Raw genomic sequence first — 22,863 nt, 5'->3', positions numbered from 1 at the left:
TAAATAATTATTAAATTGTCATGTTTTGGTTAAATTTGTGTAGTTACAGCAAGTTTGAATTTGAATCAAAACATTTAGTTAAAGAAACACATTTAGTCACTAGCATCTTATAAAAATAAATGACTGAAATATGATAACGCAGTTTTTTGTTTGTTTTTATTTAACATATAGATAAGGGTGATTATTGGATTGCATGTATTCCCTACTTTATGGTGAATATGATAAAAAATAATAAACATACCAGGACAATTTAGTTTCATAAATTGCACAGCTCTGCTAATCCGTTGTTTTCATCATTTGTTTTTTACGATTCCTGTCAAACTGTAGTTGAACGATTGAGACTTGTCAGTCACGTCCCCAGGGCAGGACTCCCTCTATTCAACATATGCACTGGGAATAGTTATATAAGGTCGCAGAGAGTCAATCCTGTTACAGATGAAAATGTAGCTCTTATTGATCCCGCAGACTTCTATTGATTTGAGTCTTTTCTTGTTTCATATTCCCTCCTGCTTATTCTTCTTTAGCCTTTTTCCTTTTTTCATCCTCCTGTCATTCTCTCTATTGTCTAACTCTTGTCTGCTCATTCGGTCTCTCTCTCTCTTTTTCTCTTTTTATTTTCCTGTATGGATTCCACAGTCAATTTGTTTACCGACCACTGTAACTACATCCATTAGTCTGACCCTAAGAGCTTGAGGACAGGCCTGTGACAGCCATCAGACTAATGCAGCTCTGACACAATAATTACACAATGACCTAAAGAAAGGGCCCTGCTGTCCCGTTGTATGTGCGGCAAGTAAACTTGGTTACCGCAGCGTCCAAGGTTCTGTCCAGCGCCACCCCCATAATCCACCAGCTCCAACAAAGCCTCTCTGAGACATGTGTTCGTGTGACAAAGGAGAAATTACGTTGAATGTTGATCAATTCTTCTTGTTTTACTAACAAGATAGCTGAAATGACCTCAGTATTATACTCATCTATGGCAGATTCAAAGTTGTTTCCTCTGTCTTTGTATTGTTTCTGATAATGTTTGCGTTTTAGTTCAGAGAATCAGTCGAATTCAGTGATGCAAGTCTATGATAATGAAGGCCTTGTGTTTCAGTTATTTTTACCATAGTAAAGGGATGTTGTAACCAATACGCAGAGCAAAATTACAATAACTTGCATGCATTATGTTGTCAGTTGTCAACACTAAAAATATCCACAAAAATGTTGTATTGTTGCATTCAATTCAATGCAGCTATTTAAATAGCTGGGTTTAAGACTAATTGTAATAAGTAATTGATACGGTTTTACAACTGATGAATTTACAGATGTCATTTGTTTATTTATTAATAGTTTCTATTATTGCCCACACAAACAAGACTTTTTATTTTGTAATTTTGTTATGTTTTCAGGCATAAAGTAGGCCTATATTATAATAACCCAGATTTTGCTTCTTCTTTTTTTTTTACTTTGCTTTGTTTTTATTTGCTTTGCTTTATTTTTCTTTTCTTTTTTATTTTGATTTACTTTGTTTTGTTTTATGTGTTGTGTTTTTTGTTTTGCTTTGCTTTGTTTTTTTTCTTTGCTTTGCTTTGTTGTTAATAATTAATTGATACGGTTTTACAACAGATGAATTTACAGATGTTATTTGTTTATTTATTAATAGTTTTAAAATTATTGACTATAAACTATATAATTTACTATTATTGACCACACAAACATTTTTTTTATGTTTTCAGACATAGAGTATTTTAAAAAGTATATTTATTTATATTTAAAAATATATATATAAAAAATTGCTTTGTTTTGTTTTGCTTTTTTCTTTGCTTTTTTTGTTCTTTTGCTTTGCACCCCCCCCCCATTTTATATTTATTTCTGTCTGTTTTATAAGTGACTTTGAGTTATTAACATGCATGTTTCATATTTTATATTCATATTTCACATATTCTCTTATTTTTCAGCACCTTTGCATCTCTGTTAAAAAGTTCATCAAAATAACGATATAGATTATGTTAGTATGAAGGAAGTGTTTTTGAATTACGCCATGTTCCCAAGTTTTTGAATTACGCATTGCATTGTGGATTAGGGTTAAATGAAATGCCCCTAAACTTTTCATTCAACTTTTCATAATGTCCTAGCATCTTTTCCATTTTTATACAGATTCTTTCCTTACACTGTGCAATATCCAAACATGTCCTTTGCGGTTCCATTTTCACATGCGTGTCTCCTTGTACTCAGATCTCAGTCTTTACCTCTGCTATGAGGTATGAGCCCCCTCTCACCACTCGCTAATGACGGACAGCTGAAGGCACACTCTCAGGGCCCCAATCAAATTTACAGCCCTCTAATTGGATTAAAGAAAGCCAGGGGGAGGGCTTTTATATCTGTGTCATCCTTTCTCTTTTTGTCCTCTTGTTTGCGCTTTGGCCTGCGTGCAGGGGTGGCTTGTGGCGGTCTGAGTGATGGACAAAAGCAGGAGCTGTCAGCGGAGCTGGGGGTTTGAGCCGAGCCAAAGAGGGACCGATCCGCCGGTCTGCTGCACAGGCATGGCCGCTGCAGTCAATTTTGATGGGTGACAATGTTTTGTCTGCAGGCTGAGGATCTGTCCACAGACTGGCTGAATGAGAGGACGCTATCCACGGCTGACACTGGGAGCGAAAGCAAAAAGGCAGGGCAAAGAGTGAAACATCACTTAGCTCATTCCCGCACTGCCAGCGCATCCATTCTCTAGTACCACTAGTTCAATGCCAGACAAAGCATATGTCACTCCTTGTTTTTCTACTGCAAATAGCAGAACTGAAAATAGAAAAGAGCATCAACTGGAGCAGAAATCATGCATTAGAATTGAAGCTTTTGTGTATTAAAAACCAGATGAGATCAGTTTTTAATAGTGCAAAAAAAATATACTACTATTCAAAGGTTTGATGTCAGGGTGATTTAAAAGGGAAAAAATGGAATTAATACTTTTAATTCAGCAAGGACTCATTCAATGTATCAAAAGTAACAGTAGAGACATTTCTAATGTTATAGAGTGGTGAAGGTTTGACGTCAGAACCCAGAAGTCTAATTCGCCGCTGGTTCCTTCGAGATTTTCTTATATGGTTTTTCAATTTACAAGAAAAATAAAGTCTGTTGTAAACATAACTTGACGATACTTTGACATTTTGTTCTACAACCTAAAACAAAATGTCAAAGTATAGTCAAATTACATTTACCACAGGTTTTATTTTACACATAAATCAAAAATCCCTATTAATAAACCCTATATGAAAATCTAGATGGAACCAAGTGTTCTGGGTTCTGACGTCATACCTGCAAGTCTTGAAAAAATGTATCATGGTTTCCACAAAAATATTAAGCAGAACAACTGCTTTAAACATTGATAATAATAAGATATGTTTTTTGAGCAGCAAACCAGCATATTAGAATGGTTTCTGAAGGATCATGTGACACTGAAGACTGGAGTAATGATGCTGTAAATTCAGCTTTTCAATCACAGGAATAAATTAGATTTTAAAATGTATTATAGAAAACAGTTAATCTAAATTGTAATACACTTGTGAGAAAAAAAGCGGTAGAAAAGGTTCTCGTAATTGTTTAATTGCACAATGCAATGTGTAATTCGAAATGTGGGTAAAACACCTGTGAAAAATCAATATGGAAATTCCTTCATATCTGTGTCCTTAGAGTGTAATATTTCATAATATCACTTTTTTTCTGTATTGTTATGAAATAAATGCAGCCTTGGTGAGCATAAGACACTTTTCAAAAAACATTTTAAAAATCTTACCGACCCCAAAAGTTTAAATGAGTTCAAAGGTGCTGATGCTTAGAATCAACAACCTCTCAAAACACAAACACACGCAATCGACCGGCCGCATGGTGACTGTCTTCCTGTCAGTGCGTTGTTCTGTTTCCTTACAGATTTTATGATCAAAGTGTGCAGAAAAGGCCATCAGCACCTCAATTAAATTAGTTTGAGAGGTTACATAGAACAGTCATTGGAGACCACAGCATCAGCACTGCTCGTGGTGCGTGTGTGTATGTCTGTTCGAGCATGTACACGTAAACGCACACGTGAGGGCCTCGCTGTGCCTCTTCAGAGAGGTGGCAGCAAACACGCTTGTCACTTTCTGCATTGTCAGCAGTGTTGCCAGGGTTCTTGACACCCATGTGTGTGTTTTTTGGGCCTGTCCGTGGGAATGGGCAGGAATAGCTTCCTCTATCAGCCAGTTCACACAGGATCCTGTCACCTTCCTCATCCCTCACCTCACCGCTGCCATTCTTATCCCCGCAGGGCCGATGCCACTGTATGGACACTGTCCATGCTGACCACAGGACCAGAAACCCAGACCACTGCAAGGGCCACCATAGATAAGAGACTTCAGTCTGCTGCCTGACAGCTTAAAATGTGGACTTGCGTCTCAATGTAAGTAATTAAAAGCTTTACGAGCTTTACTTTTGTCAAATACTGGACGTTATACAATGATGCACATGTGCATAAAAAGATGAAGCTGTTTTATTCTACATTAGGGTTGCCATGTCCAAATGACCAGCTGTGGAATAAATTAATAATTGACACAGAAAATTATACATTTCTCAATCCCCTGGGGTAAACAAAAAGCTAAAATATTGATTTATAAATTATTAATAATATAATTAATATAATTTAAAATGAAAATGAAAGAAATCAAAATAGAACACTTAAAAAATATATATTTTATTTGTTAACCTTTATGTCATGTGACCGTTAAACGACATCAGAGAACCATAAACATGCACATTTATTGTTGAAATATTAACAATAACTTTTGTTAATAAGTTATTTGTTAATGACAATTACTTTGGATTAATTGTTTTTGGTCAAAAGTTTGGGAATCCCTGTTTTACAATGTCATTGGTAACTCACCTTTTGCTTTTGTGTGTTGCTTCATCCATGCAGATAAGTGTCAGTATGGAGTATAAAACCACGGTCTCATCCATTGTTTAGAAAGAAAAATAGGAACAAGCACATTTAAAAAGAAAAAGAAAGAAAAAGAAAAATTATATCTGTATTTGATGTGATGTTTCCCAGCTAAAAAATGTTGGACAGGAGTTGATTTTATCTATTTGGGATTAAATGGATCAAATGGATCACTTTCCCCCCCCCACACACACACCAGAAATATGGTTCGTTTTGATTGCATGTTGACTGTTGACTGTTGGGCGGGACATATCGAGCAGCTCCTCCTCTTTTGTTAAAATAGCCAATAGTATTTTGTTTATATCACAGCTCAGCCAGAGCTGTTGAGCTCGGTAAAGCCGCATTTGACAGCTTATGACGGTCACAGTCTAATAGATTAGTCTAACCCTTTTAAATTTAATATGAAACTGCATGTTACTAAAGCAAAACAGTGATCATAATCATGCTGAGGATGTGTAGTTTGAAAATTGTGTAATTTCTGTTGGTGTTTGGCACCTGTGTTATCTCTTCTACTCGCAGGGCTGAGTCTTTCTAAATGTTTCTCCTCCTAGTCTCCCTATCGCTTTAGAATATAGCATTTTGTGTAGAATTCAAATGGCTCTGATATGTTTTGTGGTCTGCGCCGACTCACGCATAAGATCCGCTCTGCTATCGTGTCTCTGGACCAGAGCAGACTGTGTGTGCGTGACACTAACGTGAAACCAGACTTCATTCACCCCAATGGAAAGCATATGAACACTGTCTGGATCGTTCCCTATCCCCTATATAGTGCACTATGTGCCATTCACCATATAGAAAATAGTAATTGTGTGAACAAGTGACTGATTTCAGCTTCAGCGTCAATTTATAATGTAGGAGGCGGGACGCTGTCGATTCTACAGAGCATTTGATTGGACAGAAAATCTGACGACAAGCCGAAGTGCAGAGTGATGTCATCAAAATCGTTGATCCATATTGGCAGAAGTGAGAGACTGCTCACATATTCTAAATGCGATTTTGTCATTGTTTTGGAGCACACTCGCTTATGGATAGCCTTGAGCCTTAAACTTCAATTTTAATTTCATGGGGGCTTGAAAGTGTACCTACACCTACAGTACATCACATAACAGCAGATATGAGCATGTGTATATCACCGTCAGTGACAATATAACTGTATCACAGCTCGCGCCCTCCTGATCTTCTCTGTGTGTGAACTGCTGAGCTGTCTGCAAACAGCTGAAAACAAACAGAGCGTCGGAGCAGGACTCCTGTTGATAAACACTTCAGCAGCTGCCATTCTGCCATGTAGACCGTCAGACAGACTCAAGACAACTTAATCCTGTCCCACTTATCTTCATCCCTCGCTTTCAATCTCTCTCTCCATTTAACTCCATCTCCCGCTCTCCTCAGCATACTTAGATGAGGCGTGTGAGGCGAGAGGGGGCTGTTTGTCTTCATGAAAATCATTCTGGAAACCTCCGTGCCCCGACACCAATGCGAACATACTGCGTGGATTGTCACATGACCCCATCATTATGTTACATGTTTAATTCATCGCATAGCCTTTTGGAAATGATGTATATTACAAACTTGTGTATATTATCGCAATAGTAAAAGTGTTGATATTTCGCACACATGCAGTGTTTGAAATAGCATACTAACATTCTACCATATCTGCTAGGGGTATAACGGTACATGTATTCGTCCCGAACCGTCACGGTACGGATGTCATGCTTCGGTGTATACAGTCAGAAGACGAATACAGTCACAGGCGATCCACACTCCAATCCAGAAGGGGGCGCGTGCACGGTAATGCAATGCTTTTTGCTAACCGCCTCAACAAGAAAAAGCAGAAGAAGAAGCAAAACAAGTTCATATGGCACACAAGAGCTTGCAAGTAGCCTATACGCTGAGTTTCGATTAATTTTTGTGACATGCTCCACAAACTTCACAGAAAGGAAACTGGGACGGCAAAAAGCGTCACCCTGTTTATATTCTATATTTTACAAAAGCACAATGTTTTGTTTTTATTGTGAGTGTACTGTACACAAAAAAAAATAGACCCTAGATGCTTTACTCTTATCTGTATGACCAGATAAGAGTTGTTTCCGCTGTTATGAGACAAAATCATTTGGCATTGTGCCGATTTGTGTTGTGGAAGTCTCACTACAGTCCAGTGATGAAATATGCGTGTCCTAGAAATGGGAAGCCGCAGGTGCCACTTCACTCGCCGTCTCCTCATGGAAAGGTGAAATAGGCTCTGATGTAGATGGCACATTTTCTCCTTCTCGCTCATCTTTCCGTGATTTCTTGAAAAAGCGTAATATTGAACTTTGTGCATCCGAACATGTCACCACATGTTAATGAGCCCTCACTCGCAAAGAAAATGACAGCATAAGCTACAACACGTTAATCAAATCAATACGTTTTAAAACAGCAGTTGTATTTTACTGCACAGCATTGGTCAATCTTTAAATTAGAGTAACAAATCAACAATTCCTTACTTTGTAAATTTTAAGCCATGAGGAATCGGTGGGGTGGGGTGGGGTCAGAATGATATATATAAAAAAATGGCATCATCCAGATGTGCCAATGTGTGAGTTAGGCAGAAAAAGACTACAGGAGTGCAAAAACTAATCTCTGCACAGGTTTCATTTTTCATTATTCTATTTATTTTTTTCATTTATAACACACTTTTCAGTTTTGTAGCTGATTATGACCAGAAACCTTTTGTTTTTTTATCAGCCCTACAAAAAATATTACCTATGCAAGTGTGCATTCTGTTCACTGCTTAGTGCTTAATAGACTAAAGGAGGCTGTACTGTACCAACTAGGGGACTAACATGCCGCTAGGTGGAACAAACTGTAACTTGCAATTTAATGAAAAGAAACCTGCATTGGGGATTTGCTGCTTTTTCCTGTACCGAACTCCTATCGAACTGTGACCCCAAAACCGAGGTACGTACCGAACCGTGGCTTCTGTGTACCATTACACCTCTAGTATCTACATTGCAGAAATAGTAAGAGTGGTATGCTTGTATAATATTTCGAATTTAGCTATGTTCTTCGAGTATATATATATATTCTCATCGCAATCCAGACCCTCTTATTCGATAGCAGAGCGGGATGCCTGAGGATTAGCGGTGAGCACAGAGTGGCGGCTCTGTTTTCTCTCCCGATCTCCCTCTGTCCGCAGACCCTTAAGTACCTGGGATCGTGCTGCTGGTAATAAATATGCGGAGGCTTTAGTGTAGTGTAAACACGTCCCTTGTACCAGAAGGTGTAAACCTCCTCTCTGTTCGTTTTTGGGGGGAGTTAAAAAGTGCATTCGACGAGGAGCCTGTCTCCACCTTGTTGCTTTACGGCGTGTTTGTTAACCTGTGACGTCCAAGTTCTCACACAAGCACCTTAACCTCTCTGTGAGTCAGGTGTTTATCTCTCTGTGTGTGAATGAACGCGAGTATGAGTCCACTTGAAAGTTTTTCCCACATCGATCTTTGTGATTTAGCATTAGTTCATTCCTCTGGAGGCCATGGCGTGAGCAAAAGGCATTACAGGACATAATAGGCCTTTTAACCCCTAACTTATCTCGTGCATAGATCCCATGCATCACTCCACCAAAGGGTGGTGATTGGAGAAGGCCATGACTAAGAGCAATGGCCGTCCTTCCACTGGAATGTACCCTCACCCTTATTTTACCCATTAGCCCAGGAATCAGCAATCTAGTGCCCCTCAAGTATGCTTGGGATTTGGCTAGGATTAGTGCGTTACAGTTTGTGATTCTGACTGATTCTCATGAAGCTGCTAATGGACAGGAGTTGACTCTTTTTCAGGACGCGTCTTTATATTAGCACAGTTACTGTCACCATTAATGTTCTTCTGAAATGTGTGATGTCTTTAGAGAGAACATTGTCTCAGGCAAGCAACTATTACTACTGCTCATACTTATGGTTATGGATTTGAACAAACCCCTAAGCATTAAACTTTGGCTTGTATCTCAACCTGTACTGTTTGTGCTGCGGACATCAATAATGGCATCAATGATGATGATATTACTTTTCTAAGCAATCAGACTTATATTTTTTGCCTGGCAGACAATAAAACATAGGAAAAAAAACTCAGTTACATTGAAGGAAGGATCTGAGCAGAATATTTACTAGAATATATTTGACTTAGCAACCACATAGCATTGCCAAAGCAACTACCCAGAACACCCGAGCAACCACATAGCAACACCCTGGCAACCATCTAGAACACCCTAACAGCCTCATATCAATGTTCTAAAAACCACTCAGAACACCTTAAAGACTGAACACCTTAGCACCCAAAACACCCTAACAATTACTTAGCAACTCTCTGGTAACCACACATCTCACCCTAACAGCCACATAGCAATGTGTTAAAATCCACTCAGAACATCTAAATAACTGCATAGCAACTCCCTGGTAACCATCCAAAACACCCTTATAACTGCATATCAGTGTGCTAAAAAACACTCAGAACACCTTAACAACTGCATAGCAATGCCTTGCCAACCTCCCAGAACACATTAACAATCCATATCAGCATGCTAAAAACAACTTGAAACACCTTAGCAACTGCATAGCAACACCCTGGCAACCATCCACAACAAAGCAATAGTTTTTATTTTATTTTTTTATATATAAAGGTTTTTCATACCTTTATTGAGGTTTATGGTCAGTAAAAGTTGTTAGATTGCAACAGGGCTGCATTTTACAGTAAAAACAGTATTATTGTGAAATATTATTGCATTTTGAAATAACAATTTTTAAATGCTATTTATTCCAGTGATGACAAAGCTGAATTTTCATAATCATTACTCCAGTCTTCAGTGTCACATGATCCTTCAGAAATCATTCTGATGTGATGATTTGCTGCTCAAGAAATATTTCTTATTATTATCAATGTTGAAAACAGTTCTGCTTAATATTTTTGTGGTGGTATACATTAATTAAATCAATTGCATTTTAAGTTGACAGAAACATCAAATGAAAGACTTTTTAAATACTAAGTGGACATTCTCAGCAGGTGCAGCTTGACGTAATGAGTGTGTACGTGATGCATATCCTCTATCTCCCCTCTGTGAATCACATCTGAACCATTAGCGGCTTTTCTCTGTGCCATTTTAATCAGATGAAAGTAGTAGATAATGCCCCCCTCCACAGCTCCATCAGTCTTGGCTGCCGGGTGGGATTTTAATTGGCCACAACTGGTCCGAGATTAACAGAGGAGACCTGTGGTCGCCCCCCTCTCTGATGGCTATCAGACATAATTACCTCTCCTCATGCAACACACTCTTTCCATAATTTCACATAATCTCCGGGCGTCAGCCTTAAATCACCTGAGCTTTACGCACAGGTAACATTTGGTTTTTGGCTTGAACACAAAGACCTGATACTTCTCACAACCTGAGGTGTTACTATGCAGAATGAATTTAGTCATGTAAAACTGCTCACAATTATGAGACCAAAGTGTCCATATGAATTATCTCAAAAGTCAAGGTTCTTTGCCCAGTCCTGGGGGCCTTAGCGAGAAGAGGAAATTTAAATTGTGCTTTTGTGTGAGAAAGTGCAAAGTGTGCTCCATCGTTGTCTCCAAATCCTCCCAAAGCTTCAGCTGTCATTACTCTGTTCCTATCTATGTAAATGGCATAATTCCATACATCAATGGCAACGATGACAGCCGGAATCATGGGTAGCTTATGTTCTTACTGAAAGTGAACGTGACCCTTGAGGCACAGATGAAATGTGATTCATATGAATGAAAGAACATTTGAAGTCTAATCTTATCTTCCTGTATGACAAAGATGAATGCGAAAGCACAAGTTCATCTATTGTAACTATCAGAAATGAAATAAATGGGCAGCTTAAATCCATCAATTAACACTTATGATTGGACATATGTTAAAAGCAACTTGTTGTTTCAGAGTTGTGGTTTTTTTGTGGTTTCAGAGGTGTGCTGTATTGACAAAAATGTATTCCTGTCAAAACACAGATTCCAAAGTCCTCAGGGCAGTGTGGAAAGCTAAATGCTATAATTACTCAGTAGCTTTCATTTGTGTTATTTGACAGTTTAAAGAGTTTAAAGAGTTTTTTTATGTCTTATTTGCTCAAACATTTTATCGCTTTGGGTAAGACTTCCTCTAATTGGAGAATAATTTCTTAGGAATAATTCACAAAGAGAGAAAGATAGAGAGAAATATGTCATTATTTATTAAACCTCATTTCATACACTGTAAAAAAGTATTGTTGGTTTAACTTAACCCTCTATTGCACGCATTATTAATTAGACATTGTAAAAAATGTTTTGCATGTTTTTATTACTTAACATGAGCTAAATAACAGATATATATAAAAAAAATCTAAAAAAAAGTTTAAAGGGGGGTCGTTGGTAAATTGTTGCCATATGGCAACAATATGCAATCGTGGAAAGTACCATAAAATAAAAAAAAATTTAAAAAAACTAATTTTATTTAAAACAAGACTCAACAAATCCCTCTCATACTTAGTGAAATGTTTAAACAAACATTTATACAGTAAAAACATTATATAATTTCAACAGTTATCTGAAATGTCTGGTAATAATAACCAGGAACCTGGAACCTGTCTCACTGAAATACACTATTCATTCGTTTCATTTCATTTAGTCATTTTTTTTTTGCTGTTTCATTTCATTTAATTCTCTTCATGACTTGTGAAAGTCAGTGAAGCAGAGGAAAACTAAACACTTGGAGCACTTGCTTCTTACAATGCCCTTGCATCCTGGCATTTTGCATCTGCCCTTCTCAGATGCATGCAAGGGCCAGTGGTCTGTGCGGTCTCTGCGGACAGGATCTGGCGGGACAAAGCTTTGGGGCCCTCTTTTATTTTTCCCCACCACAACAGCTTGTGAAGGTCTAATGTTTTTACCTTTAAAATATAAGCAAAATTTGTAAACATAGTCTCAGAGTAGTTTCATGCTATGTAAGTCAATGGGACTCCATTAGGTTGAATGCACCAGGACGTTTCCATATTTGCATATAGTTGCCATATGGCAACAAATGTATTTTAGCATATTACAAAAAACTTATAAAATCAAAACTGAATTTAATGTTAAAAAATTAAAGTTTACTTACCCCACATACTGATTTAATTTTTTTATTTGATGAAAATTTTCCAAAATTCTGAATAAAAGGCTATCTTCAGGAGCCCCAGACAGTGATGTTTGCATCTCAATGTCCATGAGCAAAAAGGACTGGCAAACAGGATATCCTGGTCATGTGACCTCATAAATTGTATTTTCTTAGAAGTTAAAGCCCCCTTTTCACAACTAACTGTAAAAACATAGATTTTATATCACAGCTTTAAAAAAAAATTAAGATAAAGTAATTGTTGCCATATGGCAACGCTATGCAATAGAGGGTTAAAAAAAGTAAGTTCATTGAAATAAAAAAATTGAGTTCATACAATTAATGAGATTGTTTAAAAAAATAGAAATTCAAAATATTATGTTATCCGAACCGCATTAATTATCTAAGTTGATTTGACAAAAGAATTAAAGTTGTGATAAGTCATGAAAATAAATGTTTACAGTGTACAGGTCCTGATGACTGGGCCTGTTTGCACCTGTCACTTCATGCATTTTTACTGATCGGACAGCTATCCGATTTGTTAAAACTGTTCAAATGAACTCTCGGCCACATAAATGTGTTCCCGCAAAACAAATATAAATCCGATCAGCAATGGTCAAAAGTGTTGGCAGTGACATAAATTTTGTGTTTTGCTAAGTTCGCTGCTTCAGTCATTGTGGTGTTGATTCACATTGTTTTAGATTATTGTGCAGAGTGATCAGATGATTTTAAATAATTGCAAAAAGCTTAATTGGCTAAAAAAAACACAAAAACGAAATTTCACAATTTCTTTGGCACAAAATGACCAGCTAACATCATTTCACTAATCATCAGTGCATGGGAAAGTCTGAACGAGCACTATTATTAAGTAATGAGTAATCATTGCTATAAAAAAGCAAGAAAGAATTGCTTCCAATCATTGTGTTCTTGCATTAGTAATGGGTTACCTCCAAAGAAAGAGGTGCAGCCGTCATCGCTTTCACGCTTTGCATCGAAATGGCCTCACGTGCAGGGAAATTGCTGCGAATATTGCACCTCAAAAGAACCATTTACTTAATCATCAAGAAATTCAAGGAAAGAGGTTCAATTACAGTGAAGAAGGCTTCAGGACGTCCCGGAGCATCTATCAAGCACCAGGCCGGTCTCCTCGTGAGGAGTCTCTGCAGAATTGTGTCACCACCAGTGCAGATCTTGCTCGGTTGCAGCAAGTGGTTTTGAAGACGAGTGCATCTACACACACAGTGAGACAATGGCCTGGCAGCAAAGAAGCCACTTCTCTCTAAGAAAAACATAAGGGACGGACTGAAATTCTGCAGGAAGTACAAGGATTAGACGGCAGAAGACTGGTGAAAAGTTATTTTCTCTGATGAAGCCCCCTTCCGACTGTTTGGGACATCTGGAAAATGATTTTCTTCAGAAGGAAAGGTGAACGCTTCCATGAGTCCTGTGTTGTGCCAACAGTGAAGCATCCTGAGACCATCCATGTGTGGGGTCGCTTTTCATCCAAGGGAGTGGGATCTCTCAGAATTCTGCTCAAAAACACTGGCATCAATAAAGAATGGGATCAAAACTTCCTGCAAGAGCAACTTCTCCCAACAACCCAGGAGCAATTTGGTGATGATCTGTGCATTTTCCAGCATTGATGGAGCACCATATCACAAGGCAAGAGGGATAATGAAGTGGCTCAGAGATAATTACATTGAATTTTTTTTATCTGTAGCCCTGGATCTTAAGCGCATAGAGAACCTGTGGTCAATCCTCAAAAGGTAAGTGAACAACTTCAGGCACAAATAGGGCAAGAATAGATCACCATCAGTCAGGATTTGGCCCAGAAGCTGATATCCAGCATGTCAGACTGAATTGTAGAGGTTATGAAGAAGAAGGGTAAAAAATGTAAGTATTGACTTTTTGCATATATTGTATGTGTTTCCCAATAAAAGCCTATAAAACGTATGAAACCATTTACATTGATAAAGTGTGTTATAAACTATCCAGAGAGTTGTCATGACTGAAATTAAGTCATTATTCACTGAAAATCTTGACATCTGCCCTCGGCTTGAACTCCTTGCAATATTTCAGAGTAGTAGTAGCAATGTAAAGAATCGTTCTTTTGAGTCAGAATCATTTCAATAAATTGATTGATTCAGTTCACAAAACCACTCTGAATGATTTGTTTATTAATCTTCTTGAGTTCAACTGACTCAAACCAGTAGCTGTGCAACAGCTCATTGGGGTACATCAGTGAAGAATGACATAAATTGTAATAAAATGTCTGTTCCTCACACAAAGCTATCTAATGACTTCAGAAATCTTGGAAAATCGTGTATGAGTCAAATTAACCCTTTTTTGCATGTATGATACTTTTATAGTGGTCTGCCGTCCTTTTTTGAAGCTTGAAATCTTCAAATTTCTGGGTGAATTATTATTTTTAAAAATATATTTTCAGTTATCCTGACAGAGGAAAGCAGCCTACTCTTTTCCCATTGAGGGATAGCAAATTTTGCTCCTGGCGAACTTGTTGATGAACTGTCAAGTTCAGAACAAAAGAGAGCTCTAACAAGGTTATTGACACAGGGAACTTTCTGTTCCTTAGCAAAACAGTGTTGCCAAAAGGTTTAAGGCAACACTCACAATCATTAAGTAGCTTGTAAAAGCAGCAACCTTTCCATTCATACTCTGGGAAATCGGATGTAGTATTTTACTGGGAGGTTATTTTCATGTCAACTTGGGTAATTACAGTATTTTTTCTCCAGCCTGGCACGAGGGCTGTAGTTCATGAACTAGCATACAGAGCTGATTGAAACTGAACAAGTCCCAAAGAGAAAATGAATAATAGGTCATGCAGGATCTGACCCTCTCAACTTTGCATTTAAGACTGCTTCTCTTCTATTTGTGTGGATGTTATTGCATTTTTATATACATATCTAAAATGCTTTAGAACACTGAAATTCAGAAATATGTCCAGGTTTGAGAAGAGTTTCACTAGAGTGCACAAACGGCCCATACTGTAAATATTCTCCTACTGCTTTTTCTACTACGGCTATGCCAGAGGTTATTTATCTTACATTTTTATTTGTTAAAGATATAGTTGTCACTTCAGTGATTGTCACTTCAGAACACTTAGCTAAACTTGCATGGATTTTTTTTTTATGTCCTTTTTAGAACTTGACCTTTTGGGGTTCCAAATGACTTTCATAATGTAGACAAAAACAGCTCAAATATTCTTTAAATATCATATTTCACAGAATAAAGAAAATCAGTTCAGGTTCGGGGTGACATGGGTCAAGGGCCCTATTTTAACGAACTAAGCACATGGTCTAAAGCTCACTTAGGGCGTGTCCGAATCCACTTTTGCTAGTTTAAGGATGGGAAAATGGTCGGCGCAACAGGCGCATGGTCTAAAAGGGTTGTCCCTATTCTCTTAATGAGCAATGGGTGTGTTTTGGGATTTACGTGCGTTAAACCAATCAGAGTCTCATCTCCCATTCCCTTTAAATGCCAGTTGAGCTCGCGCCATGGCAGATTCGCTATTTACATGACGGAATTTGATAGTGGAAATATCGCGTCTCCAAAGCGCAAACGGAACTGCTCGTGTGCGAGGTAAAAGTGCGTCTACGGGACAAGCGGATTCCTCCATATCTTTATGTACACAATAAGAATCTTTTACTTTGTAATCCTTTTATTTTAAATATTTGGCATGTTTGTGTGCCGCTGTGCGTCCCTGTGTATTTAATAGGCAGAGTGTACGCGCGTTCTGGACCCGTGCAAAACACGTGCGTTGCGCTTGGCGCTGCATTGCAAATGCAAAGCATTATTTATTAATACTTTTCACAATATTAAATAAAATATGCACTGTTGATCACACTAGTCTACTTTAATACTTCACCAGGAAGTTTGTTTTGAAAAACTTTTATTTTGTACAAAATGGACACATACTTTAAGGATTGTTTTATGAATAGAAAACTCAAAGAACAGCATTTATTTAAATATAAATATTTTGTAACATTATAAACGTCTTTACTGTCACATTTGATGAATTTAATTTTGATTAATCAGAGATATGTAGATTACAAGTAGTTTGTAAGATTCATTATTGTTTGGCAGCCATACAGCTAATAACTGAATAAAACAGGCTGCAAGCAGCAAGAAGTAAATGCATATGAGGGATTTCTAAAATAACTAAATAAAATTGAATACATTTACCAGTAATAATTTCTCACTCGTATCACTTATGCGCCAATGATTAACTCTTTCCATGACAAAAAGATGGCGCATTTGGGTTGCCAACCTCTGATTTATGCAGTCTAAAGGCCTAAATCCAAAACAACCAAATGAGGCAGAAGTATAAAAGATACTTTCTCTTAAAAAAAAAAAAAAAAGATACTTGAATAAACTGTTGAGTAGTTATTAAAACATATTGGATTGCCTCAGTACAAAATTGCGATAAATCAGCAAGAATGATACAATTTGGACTAAAATCGGTGAATGGCTAAATCTGACCATTTTCATAACCAGCATAATTTATCGATGATGCTAATATTTCCGTTTATATTCAGCTGTCGCCACTTCTTAAGTTACGAGCAAGAAGCTACAACTTAAAATGGAAGATTTATGTTTCATCCCTGTCGATCAGTATGACTGTTGCATGTGTAAGTTTTAGCGTGAGTGTTCAAGCGTGGTAGGAGGCACTGAGACATGTGAGGAATGCAAACAGACAGTCGGCTTTACAACTCTTTGGCTCCAGTTCTTATCAGGCCCCTTTAAATTCACCCCAGCGCAGCAGAGCTAGAGAGAAGCATGTAGTTCGAGTATGCGAGCAGGGTCAGGGTTCATATTCTGACCATCAGCTGATGTTCTCTTTCCTCCAGAACAGTAGCGCTATATCTGGCTTGAGGTGTATTTTGCACCCTTGCAAGAGTCCTCGGCCTGTAAAAAGTTGAAAAACCCTGGATGACGTAAGCACGAGTTACTTGTAATGCATTACACCTAACTCTTCCCATGAGAACTAGTGTATGTGGATGATCACGACTGGTTGCAGTGCCCTAAATCAGGGCTGTAGATTATTTTCTCATACTGAGTCCTTTGCGTACTAACTCTCATTCTCCTCTTCCGCTATAGATGATGTCACCATAGAAGGCCTTCCAGTGTGAGTCATCTGGGAGCGGAGAAGGTGGATTTGGATCCCAGGTCCAGCTGACCTCTGGAGCTTCTCACTCGAACTGTTTGTGGAGCCAGACTTCAGATTAGAGCGGCTGCATTTCTCTGCTACTTTGACTTGCTTTCTTTTCTTTCTGTTGAACTTGTCCGTCACCCCTTCCTCCCTCCCACAGTTCATGCTTTCCAGATATGTCACTCCAGCTGGGATATAAAGTACTTTACTTCTTTACTTTATTTATGTAATTTATGGGGGAATTGTACTTTACCTGAGTACTATTAAAAGTGAATAGGTGTACTTTTACTGAATCAAAAAAATGTTTCTTATTCCTTTTTTATTAATTTAGCTGCTTTAAAGTGCACCTAGAGCCTCCTACTTCTGGAATGGACGGTCAAATAACAACAAATCAATACTGTACGATGCCAAACAGTGTTGCATCAGTGGGTAAGCATAAGTAAATACATCACTTCTACACTACATACAGTATATGATTTATTTATGCATGGTATCTAACACATAATTCATTCAGTGAGTCATTAGCTTTACACTACTTCATAATTAAACTTACATTAGACTTTAAGTTTGGATATCATTGAGTTTTAAAGTTTCCCACTGGCCACTGGTAAATATGATATTTCTGACTTCACTTGTAGGACATGTTATTGCAGGTGTTAAAAAAACAAAGACCATAAACTATCCTATTATATATATTTATATATTGTATTGTATAAGTAGACAGACAGACAGACAGACAGACAGACAGACAGACAGACAGACAGACAGACAGACAGACAGACAGACAGACAGACAGACAGACAGACAGACAGACAGACAGACAGACAGACAGACAGACAGACAGATAGATAGATAGATAGATAGATAGATAGATAGATAGATAGATAGATAGATAGATAGATAGATAGATAGATAGATAGATAGATAGATAGATAGATACTGGAATAAAAACACTCAAAAATTGCTAGTAAATATGACAAATAATTAGAAAGAAACAGCAAGAAAGAATTAAACATAGTAATACCAGACATTTTTTATCTTGTGGGACATTTTTATTCCCCATGAGGAAAACAAATCATTATGTTTTTTTGGAAAATGAAAAAAAAAAATGCAGAACGTTTTCTGTGATGGGTATGTTTAAGATTAGGGAATTTTGAATATACCGTTTGTACAGTAATCATTATGTCTATGGAAAGTCCCCATAAACCATGAAAACACAGTGTGTGTGTGTGTGTGTGTGTGTGTGTGTGTGTGTGTGTGTGTGTGTGTGTGTGTGTGTGTGTGTGTGTGTGTGTGTGTGTGTGTTGGGCCAATAAACTGTTGGCTTAAAGGTATAGCGGAGGATCTTTCCGAATTTTAGATAAGACCCGCCCTCTCCACTTTTTGAAAAGTTTGATTGATTCACCAGAATGATTGACAATTAGGAGGACCAATAGTATAGGTGATCCACCCGGAAGTAAAAAATCCTCCGCTATACCTTTAAATAAAAGAAGTGAGATTTTATGGTGTTTACTGTCTTTAAACATGTGGTTGTTGAGTTTCACCATCTTTGTGGTTTGTGTTATTAAACTATATGCCTCACTCCACTCAAATGAGTGTTTGCTAATTATCAACCTCTGTTCCAATCAATGTGATGTCTGTGTCCAGTGTCTGACTGTTATTGGTGCGAGAAAAAAGTGCTGTGCGTGTGTGTGTGTGTTTGCTTGTGAGCGAATGACTAGGATAAGAAGAGGGTCTTGGCGCCACAGTGTTGATCTTTTAGTTCTGTCTTCCTGACACCCTCCCTTCTTCAATGCCAATATCTAAGCACTGTACGACAGATCTTACACTAGCTACTCATCTTTCGGCATTCCCGTTTTAGTAGGCACAGCTTCAAAGCTCTCCCGTGCCATCATATCAGCTCAAGAGACCACATATCTTAAAAACAAAAAAACAAAAAAAACGACTCACTCATGGCTGTCTGGATATGAGAGCCTGCAATGGTAACCTGGCAATGAAGTTAATTTTCCTAATACACTGCACAAGTCGACTCGTTGGTCCTTAAAGCACTAGAAGGCACTGGATACAGTACCAGCCGTTTGAAAATCAACACAGATAATCACCACGACAGCGAGCACGTGGAGAACACAATCAATAGATGCCGCTCACAGCAAGGTCACACCGTGACATGCAAACAAGCCCTGGCTTTCCTGTCCCGCATGCTAAGTAGCCGTGACTGCTACTTGGGAGATGTTTGTCTCTCGGGGAAAGGCATCGCAGTGCCATTGTTTGTGAAATCTAATAGGCTTGTGTTGTGTTCGCTCGCTTTGTGCTGAGCAGTGAGCTTTATTCCCTCGTCGCTTCAGCAGCCTGTTTGTCCATTAATGCTCCATTAGGGAAATTAGTGCTGTAATTGGGGAGGCGAGAAGAGATCAGGAGACTAAAGTGAAGGAGACGTGACTGTTAGTCTTAAAGGGCCGGTGGACGTGGTGCGACCAGTACCTGCTTGATGTTAAGGGAATTACTAACAAAGTGAAAATGTTAATTGATTTACTCTGAAGCTAGAATATAAAACAAGAGTTGAGGAAATGTAATGACACAGAATGCACACATCTATAGAGACATGTTCTTAATCTACATTTTAAAAATGCTTTTTTAAATTGACAGTCTTTCTTTTTCCCTGGAAAAAGCACCAAAAAAGACTCATGTTTATTATATTTTTTATTTATCTCTCATCTGTCTAGTCAAATTCTCTTTCTCTCTCTGTGGAGAATGTCACTCCTCCTAACACCACCTTCCATTGACACTGACTAGCGTTATCAAGTAATGGTTTATGGCTGTGACAGAAATTACAGCCTTCTGGCTATTTTAAAAAGCCACAAACCCTTTCATAAGTCCCATCAAAACTTCCTGCTTTAAAAGGAAACACATCAACACAGGAAGGAAAACTGCTTTTGTCAAGCCACTTTATGGGGTTTCAGATGTCCCAGAAAAGCTGATGCCACCTGTTTCAATATTTCATTATCTAATGCAATTACATTTTTACCCTACTATTCAATATTGTGGGGTCAGAATTTTTTTTATAAAGAAATTAATACTTTTATTCAGCAAGCATGCATTAAATTGATTAAAAGTGACAATTAAGACATTTATATTGTTACAAAATATTTCTATCTCAAATAAATGTTGTTCTTTTGATCTTTCTATTCATCAAAGAATCCTAAAAGAAAAAATGTGTTTCCACAAAAATATTAAGCAGCACAGCTATTTTCAACATTGCTAATAATAAGAAGAAATGTTTCTTGAGTACTAAATCAGCATATTACAATGATTTCTGAAGGATCATGTGACACTGTAATGATGCTTTTCAGCTTTGCATCACAGGAATCATTTTTTATCATTTAATAATTTTAAACCGTAATAGAAAAGTTATTTTAAATTGTAATAATATTTCAAAATATTACTGTTTTACTATATATTTATCAAAATAAATGCAGCCTTGGTGAGCAAAAGAGATTTCTTTTTAAAAATCTTACAGACCCCAATCTTTTAAACAGAATACTGTTATAACAGTGTGCAGTTATGTATACATGTACTTTTGGATGTGCATCTATCTCCAGTCATGCAGTAAATACTCATTTATGATAAGAAAACCTTGTTTATTTAACAAAACAGAGGAGGCAGAGAGATGGAGGCAGTAGTGCGTGTGTGTTTCAGGGTGTCTGTTTGTGTGAACTTGCCTGAAATTCTCCAGGTCTGTCCTCTTCGTTATAAGTGTTCTTAAAGTAGCTGGCAGAAAAGTGCTCTTTTTGATAAGCTGCAAGTTACTGAAAGCTAGCTAGAGTAATCCCCACTTACTGTATAGACGTTGTGATATTTGCTGTAGCAACATAAACCCGAGTTTGATAAATTTAAGCATTTAAGCAATGTCATTTTCAATATTGTATTTTTCTGTCCACACAGGCCAGGGCTGAGTTTCCCAAAAGCATCGCAAGCCTAAGTTGATCGTAGAGACCATTGTTGGCAATTGTTCTACAATTGTTCAATTGTCCAAACACTGTCCTGCAGAGTTTAGCTCCCACTTGCCTCAACACACCTGCTCATAAGTTTCTAGTACTGTATATGCTTAGTAAGAACTTGATTCACTGGCTCAGGTTTGTTTAAGTGGGGTTAGAGATTAATTCTGTTGGACACTCCAGGAGTGGGATTGGACACCCCTGCTGTAGATGTCAAATGGTTTTCATATGTAGATTAATCGTTTTACTTCAGAAGACTAGTAATATGTGACCTTGGACCACAAAACCAGTCACATGGGTACATTTTTTGAAATTGAGATTTATACATCATCTGAAAGCTGAATAAATAAGCTTTCTATTGGTGTATGGTTTGTTAGGATATAACAATATTTGGCCGAGATACAACTATTAAAATCTGGAATCGAAACACTGAGAAAATCGCCTTTAAAGTTGTTCATTTACGTTCGCGATTGTGCTGCATTCACTCACAAAAATAAATGTTTTATATATTTACGGTAGGAAATTCACAAAATATCTTCATGGAACATGATCTTTACTTAATATCCTAATGATTTTTGGTATAAAAGAAAAATGGATAATTTTGACCCATACAATGAATTGTTGGCTATTGCCACAAATATACCCGTGTGACTTGTGACTGGTTTTGTGATCCAGGGTCACATATAGTGCCATATGGAGTCATATGGACTAATTGCTTGTTTGTCTTATTCATAATTGAGTAGCGTGAAAATTCTCATTTTGTGTGAACATTTTGTGTGTTAAATGTGTTGTTCTGAGGTAAGTGAAGGTTCTTGACTCCTTCGAACACACTATCACTGATGTGATATCATTCTCTCAGGTCTACTCACGGCCCGGTAGCCATTACTGTGTGAAAGGGAGTCGAACTCGGACCCCCGTGGCATCCTGCCAGACTAATTTCCTCACGGTCTTCCTGAACAAGACATCATTTGAAATGAAATACAACCGCTTCTTCCTTTGCCTGGTGGTGGCAGGCTTTAAATAGCAGATCTGGGGACACCAGTTTGTCCCGCCACCCTCATGCACGGCCCAAACCCCCGTACATGATGATTCATGCTCTGTTTTCTCTCGAAACAGCTCAGCATCCTGGCATTGTGAGGACGGCCTAAACCTCGGGCCGAAATAAGCATGAAAACCGTGGACGTGGATTTTCCCGGGTGGTCGAGGAGATGTCAGTCACCATGCCAGAAAATTATTTCTGCTCATGACAGCTCATTTCCAGCCTGCTGTTTATTTGTTCTGCTGTGTTTTTTTTTGTTTTTTTTGGCTGGGTAATTTACCCCAGATCGGTGCTCCTAAAGTCTTGTCCCGGGGACTTTTAACAACTTAGATTTTAGCATCTCACAACTGAAAGCTATTGATGAGCCACTAAAAGGATTAGTAGCATTAAGGCTAACTGTATTCAGATATGACTAATGCCCGAGCAGGACCCGCAGGACTGGGAGGTGTCAAGTCAAATCGTTCAATAAGGCCTCCATTAATCCCCCTTCATAGGCCTTGTTTACACCTGGTATTTAGATGCATTTAGGTCGATCGGATGACAAGTAGACGAGAGAGACTCATACCCGTTTACACCTGGTGTTTTAATCCATCTCTTTTGTCCACT

This window comes from Scardinius erythrophthalmus, assembly GCF_964197995.2.
Source record: "Scardinius erythrophthalmus genome assembly, chromosome: 16".
Taxonomy (NCBI): Eukaryota; Metazoa; Chordata; class Actinopteri; order Cypriniformes; family Leuciscidae; genus Scardinius; species Scardinius erythrophthalmus.
The sequence above is the reverse complement of the archived record's forward strand: the minus strand, read 5'-3'. Positions refer to the sequence as shown.